Source organism: Triticum urartu, chromosome 2A, assembly GCF_056163025.1.
Source record: "Triticum urartu cultivar PI428250 chromosome 2A, HENAU_Tu73, whole genome shotgun sequence".
NCBI classification, from domain to species: Eukaryota; Viridiplantae; Streptophyta; class Magnoliopsida; order Poales; family Poaceae; genus Triticum; species Triticum urartu.
The window spans coordinates 358,309,681-358,316,661 of NC_141874.1; the positions used below are offsets into that span (position 1 = coordinate 358,309,681).

Sequence of the window (6,981 nt, forward strand, 5' to 3'; positions counted from 1 at the left end):
TTGTTGTCGATGTAGTCCCTTTTCCTTGCTTCGGAGTGACGAAAGTCGATGGAGAGGTTCTCGATGCGCTCTCGCAATCTTGATTGAGCGCCTTGCATTTGTCATTGTAGATCGAAGATTGACACTTTGGTGATGTAGTTGTTCACGCCGTTGTTGTTGTCGAAGACCGGAGATGAAATGCCTTGCCCATCCATCACTCCAAGAGAAAATTTTGAGTGGTAGAAACAGAAGAACAAATACCAAATGTACCTTGACCGAAGTTGAAAGTGGATCAGTGATCACTCCAATGTGGAAAAGGAAATAGCACAATTGGTACCAATTCTTGTCGGTTTCTCACACCTACACAAATAAGGCTTATGGTGGAGCTCGGTGAGGATAGTGGCACAAAAAAATTGATGCAAAATGTTAGCAAGAGTCAATAATGTTGAAAGAGATTCACAAATTCGGAAGTGAAACAAGTAGACCAATAGCAATATGTGGCACACAGAAACACACACACGGATAGATAAATGGGGTCGTGCAACCAAGGAATGAGCTCAAAATGTGGAATCCACGGAAAATGCTCTTGTTGCACAACTCTAGAGAGACGCTAACATTATTGCTCAATAGGCGGATATGACACTTGTGCACAACCTATAGGAGACAAAAATGCAACGACTTCTATCCCAATTATGCTATGTATATGATGTTCCAGTGGTATGATCCAAGATGATCCGATATGACAATATTATGCAATGTGGTATGATGCTATGGCACTTGCTTACGAGCTTCTTTGCTCTTTCTCTTTTTCTTAAAAGCTTATTCTCTTTTTTGTATGTATGGACACTTTTGCACAATGCACAAACCAAGATAGCTATTGTGTATATGCGGGAACAAACTTAAGGCACACGAGATGAATACTCAAATGATATGGTATGTATGGAATGTATGGTGTAGATCACTAATGTGCACAAGTAACGTTGCCGGCAATACTCAAATGGCTAGTCTCGATAGGCAAGTAACGCAAAATAGGCTAGGGGTTATCAATGCAATGGCAAGGGAATATACAATGGAGAGATACCACGATACCAAGATGATATGGAGGTTACTGTCCGTGTCGATGATGAGTGGCGGTGATCTTGATGGAGATACCAAGATGATGGAGACTCGTCCCTAAGTAGCCAAAACACCTTAGGAAACGGAAATACCGCGAACACAAAATCTCAAATGTCAAAATGGTGGTAGCGGGATGCGGTGGTGGACTATACACGGTGTCGGAGATGGAAGCATGGTCCCTAAGTAGCCTAAACACCTTAGGAGACACAACTCACAACACAAACAAAATTGGGTTATGTTGGGGTGGCAGAAGTGTATGGTTGGTAAGCCTATGCGGAAGTTATGGTGGTGGTGGTGGTTGATGAAGAAGCAACCGTCCCTAAGTAGCCTAGACACCTTAGGAGACTCAAATCACTCCTCAAGCAACCACATATGCGATGGGGAACAAAATTGGTTAGGTTGCGGAAGTCGGTGGTGGTGTAGCGGATGATATGGTGGAAGGCCTAGGCAAAGATGCCAAAATTCCAAATATTTGATGGTGTCAAAAGGTGGTGAAACTAAGGTGAGGTCCTCGGGCACGTCGATAGCTTCAAAACGAGCCAAACAACACTCAAATCGGAGTTCAGAGTGAAAAGTTGTGATGAAAACGGTGAAAGAGGCTGATGCTGAAATTCTGTGTAATGTTTCTGGTTAGGCCGGAAGTTCCGGGCCTAGGGCCGGAAGTTCCAGGCTTCAGAAGTTCTGGGGGGTGGCCGGAAGTTCCGGGGGTCGCGGAAAAAGTCTCGGGGAAGCCGGGGGATTTTGGGTAAACTCTCTGTTTAGCCCGGAAGTTCCGGGGGAGTCCGAAAGTTTCGAGGGTCGTGGAATCTCTTCCGGAACAAACCCTAAAATTCCAGATCTGAGAATGGGGGCGGAAAAACTCGATTTCCAATGTCAAAATTGGGAAGATTTTGTGGATAGAAACGGGGGAAAAGATGGGGAATGCTAGATCCACTTGAGACACAATGAATCGATGGATCAAAATCAACAAAACATCATCAAAGCCAACAAATCACAAAAAAAAATTGGGGCTATTTTTGGTGGGGATTTTCAAAATTGGGGAAGAACACAACAAAATTAGGCTAGAAAACGAAGAGGGGAGGCTCCGAAATCGTGATCAACGTGGCTCTAGATACCAAGATGATGTAGGGTAGAACCCTAATCGCCCGATCTTTCACGAAAGGAGCGGATCCCGTGTAGAACACGAGGAACACGAGGGGAAAACGAGGGAAATCACGAGGGGAAACATGAGATAATCACTCAACCAACAAGAAATAGTCACACATGTGCTAGATCCTCGAGTACATAAAGTAAGATCCACGATCCACGATCAAGTAGGGACTATACACGGTAACCGGTCTTCTCCGTGAGGAGGTCTTGAAGTTCTTCTCCAAAAGGAGGTCTTTAATCCAAAGGGATCTTCTCCGTAGAGGCCGCGGTCTCTCTCGTGGAATAGATCCGATGTGGATGAGCGAAGCTCTATCTCTCAAATGAGCTATCACAACGCTAACATAAACTGGTGAAGATGGAGAAGTATATATAGTCTAAGCCACGAAGGGGTAAGTGGGAAAGGGATACATGGGCTTCGGCCTGAGTCTTTGCACGCAGGCAAGCCGGAAGTTCTGGGTGGGGCCGGAAGTTCCGGGCTCCGGAAGTTCCCGGCAGGTTCCGACTGGGTTCCGGGCTATCCAGAGAGTTGGCACGCTCGGGGCTGGTCTGGACTCCGGGGCCGGAGGTTCTGGGAAGGTCGGAAGGTCCGGGGGGCGGAAGTTCCGGGCAGAGGCCGAAAGTTCCGGGCTTTCCAGAAGCTTGTCATTGCTTCTTCTTCCTTCTCCTCTTCCATGCTTGGCCTTGGTCCTTGGATCCTCCATGGTTATCTCGGTTGTACCTGAGTATATGCAAGGTCCATGCATGAGGTAGTAGCCATGTCTCATATGTGGAAAGTGACGTTTCGAAGAGGAGTGAGCTCACCTTGTGTCCAATGGCGTATGGTCGAGGTCTCATCGTATGTCCTCTTGGGGCTTGGGGAGTATTCGAAGTGTACAGTGGGGTGATCGTAGGATGCTCCGCATCAGCTCCACTACTGATCAACAGGAAATGAAACAAAACAACTATCAAGATCTTCATCAAGCTTCCACTTGAGCTCGGTTGCGTCACCTGTACTGGCATCATTGGCACCTGCAACTGTTTGGAAGTATCTGTGAGCCACGAGGACTCAGCAATCTCACACCCTCGCGATCAAGACTATTTAAGCTTAAATGTAGGAAAAGGTAGTGAGGTGGAGTTGCAGCAAGCACTAAGCATATATGGTGGCTAACTTACGCAAATAAGAGCGAGAAGAGAAGCAACGCATCGGTCGTGAACTAGAAGTGATCAAGAAATGATCCTGAAACTACTTACGTTCAAGCATAATTCAAGAACCGTGTTCACTACCCGGACTCCGCCGAGAAGAGACCATCACGGCTACACACGCGGTTGATTCATTTTAATTAAGTTAAGTGTCAAGTTCTCTACAACTGGACATTAACAAATTCCCATCTGCCCATAACCGCGGGCACGGCTTTCGAAAGTTCAAAACCCTGCAGGGGTGTCCCAATTTAGCCCATCACAAGCTCTCACGGTCAACGAAGGATATTCCTTCTCCCAGGAAGACCCGATCAGACTCGCAATCCCGGTTACAGAACATTTCGACAATGGTAAAACAAGACCAGCAAAGCCGCCCGAATGTGCCGACAAATCCCGATAGGAGATGAACATATCTCGTTCTCAGGGCACACCAGATTGTCCAAGGTCCCGGTAGGCCAACCCAGAGTTGCCCCTGGTGGTCACCGGCGGCTGACAGGTTGGACCAACACTCAGAGGAGCACTGGCCCGGGGGTTTAAAATAAAGATGACCCTTGAGTCTGCATAACTCAAGGGAAAAAGGCTTAGGTGGCAAATGTTAAAACCAAGGTTGGGCCTTGCTGGAGGAGTTTTATTCAAAGCAAAGTGTCAAGGGGTTCCCATAACACCCAACCACGTAAGGAACGCAAAATGAAGGAACATAACACCGGTATGATGGAAACTAGGGCGGCAAGAGTGGAACAAAACACCAGGCATAAGGCCAAGCCTTCCACCCTTTACCAAGTATATAGATGCATTAAAGTAAATACGATATAATAATGATATCCCAACAAAATCCATGTTCCTGCAACTACCAACGCTATAAGAGGGGCTGAGCAAAGCGTTAACATAACCAAACAACGGTTTGCTAGGAAAGGTGGGTTAGAGGCTTGACATGGCAATATGGGAGGAATGATATAGCAAGTGGTAGGTATCGCAAAACAATAGAGCGAAAAACTAGCAAGCAAAGATAGCAGTGGTTTCGAGGGTATGGTCATCTTGCCTGAGATCCCGCAAGGAAGAAGAATGAGTCCATGAAGAAGACAAATGGACGTAGTCGAACGAATCCTCACAAACACGACGTTATCGGAACTAACCCGAAGAAGCAACACTGCAATGAAGCAAACAATATAGTAAACAACCACCACATAAACATGGCATGATGCACAACCAAGTATGATGCATGTCCGATTTAATGATGCATGGCATGGCAACGTGCACAAACAAAACTACAAATTAAGTGGAGCTCAATAAGCAATGAGTTGCATATTGACAGAACACCACATGACTTATTTAGTTCTCTCCCATTAATGTACTCAACAATATTAAATGTTGTTAAACATGGCAAGAGGTGAAACATGAGTAAAATACACAGTCTAAGCAATTTAAATGGGGCCGGAAAAATCAAACAACAATTCCGGTAAAACCTCATGTGCATTTAGCAATATAATTCAAACAACAATTTTAAACATTTTAAATGTTATTATCATGATGCGGATGACATGTGCAAGTTATGCAATTTTATGAAAAGATTGACATGAACATGATATGAAGCATTGTCGCCATGGCGGAAGGAAATGAGGGCCACGTCAATGAATCCGAAAATGATGCCACATCAACATATCGGTTCCGGTAGCTCATGGAGATAGCGGTGCAAAAGGAAGTGTGGCGGGAGTGTGCAAAAGATGGTGGGGTGATCCCGTTTACTGGGTTCCCACGAGTCGATGGCATGGAAGTGAGAGACACTACGGACACGGTGCAGACAAAGGGTGCATCTCATACAACAGAAGCAATTGTTCTCGGACGGTCATCTCGGGGTTATACCTTCGAAGCCTGCATTTTCGAAGCGTATCGAGTTCGTCAAGGGAAGTAGTCGTTCACGGGTCGTTGTGGGATGTAGTCGTTCATTTCCGTAGATGTTCGGGGTCACGACAAGACACTTGACGTCCACGGGGTCTTCAGCGATGGTTGTGGTACATGTTTTGTAGACGTTCGGGCGGCGGTAGTGGTACCCGTTTTGAAGGTGAACTTGATGAATACGAATCCCTTCGGTGTTGTTGTGGTACTAAGGGTTTTCGGACTTGACAGCTCCGAGTCCTCCCGGGGTCGACGGTAGTGTCGTGGTACTCGGCATCTTGTCGAGTCCCAGCGACGGTGGTCATACACGACGCGTTGAGGAAGTAGTTGTACTCGCGGTGTTCGGTGACGGTAGTCGTACATGTATCGACAAGGTACTTGGCGCATCCTTGGTCCTTCGGGTTCGGCCTTGATGATTTTGTACATGGTAGAAGGGGTACTGGATAGTTCTGGCACTTGGCAAAAATCCTGTGACGGTATATGATGATCTTGGTTCGGGATTTGGCATCGTTCAACAGGGTACTTCTCGGGACAACCGACAAAAACAGAGAAGCGCGAGGGGCACTGGTTAGGATGGAGCTCAGATCCTTAGCAAGGAAGAGATGCAGGGGTTCGAACGGAGCCGAGGCTAGGCCTGTGGAAGCAGGGAATGACGAGTGAGACTGACAGAGGAGCTACAAGAGCGGCGCTCATGGGAGAAGGCAAGGCAGTGCGGCGCTGGACGAACAGGAGCATCGAGGAGGGTAGGGTGTAGGTGAACCATGGAGGCCGGTGGTGCCATGGCCGTGCGGGTCAGGCGAGCTCACGGCAGGAGGCGCTCGGGCGCGGGGTAGATCTTGGTCGCGGTGGCGGCTGGGTTCTTGCCGGTGGAGGAGGCTGACGGAGAGCGCCGAGGTGGAGGCGACCCGATCCGGCGGCGGGGAGCTCCATCGGAGTAGGAAGGACGGCAGCGACAACCATGGGGGCTCCTGCTCCTGTTGGGCGATGAAGATAGGCGCAGTGCCCATGGCAGGGGCGGAGGCGCGGCGCCCCGGGTCGTCAGTGTCCGGCAGGGTCGCGGTGGCGGCCTCCGGCGAGGGAGCCGGACGAAGGCGGTGCGATGGCGGCACTGGAGGGACGGGGAGAGGGAGCGATGCGGCGGAGTGGGAGGACGTGACGAGGGGCATGTGTGCGGCGCAGAAGGAAGGATGGGATCGATTGGGTCCCTCTGGTGGCGGGGTGGAGATGAGGGAGAGGGAGAGATCGATCGGGAGATGAGGGTTAGGTTAGGATGGATCGGGCACGTCTGGGCCTTAGCCTAGTGGCCAGCTCGGCTGCTGCTGGGCCTGAGTGGCCTGCGGCTAAGGAGGCCCAAGAGGCATGGCTTGACCCTTTCTGTCTCCCTTCTAATTTGCTTTAACAGAAAAACAGTTAGAGAGGAGAAAAAGAAAGAGAGGGTTAGGGAAAGAATATTTCAGAAAATAAAATATTCTTGGAGCGCCGGAACTTTGCACAAATAGAATAAAATGGTTTGGCAATATGTTACAGATAGAAAATAATTCAAGTTTGAATTAGATTCAAACTTGAGCCATTTTTGAATCCAACCAAAACAAGTCCAAAGGATCTGAAATTTGGCAGAGAGGGTGTAGTAATGGTTTAAGATTAATAGGAAAAGAATGAACATTTTAC

General features: G+C 48.2%; 1 long non-coding RNA gene across 1 annotated transcript; it reads right to left on the reverse strand.

Moving 5' to 3' along the window:
- Window positions 1-2,327: 2,327 nt before the first annotated feature.
- On the reverse strand, window positions 2,328-6,560 carry LOC147985110 (uncharacterized). Its single transcript, XR_015616456.1, has 3 exons — window positions 5,281-6,560; window positions 4,460-4,567; window positions 2,328-3,258 (listed from the first exon to the last, which is right to left on the reverse strand). It is a non-coding gene; the product is annotated as an uncharacterized LOC147985110 (long non-coding RNA).
- Window positions 6,561-6,981: the final 421 nt, after the last annotated feature.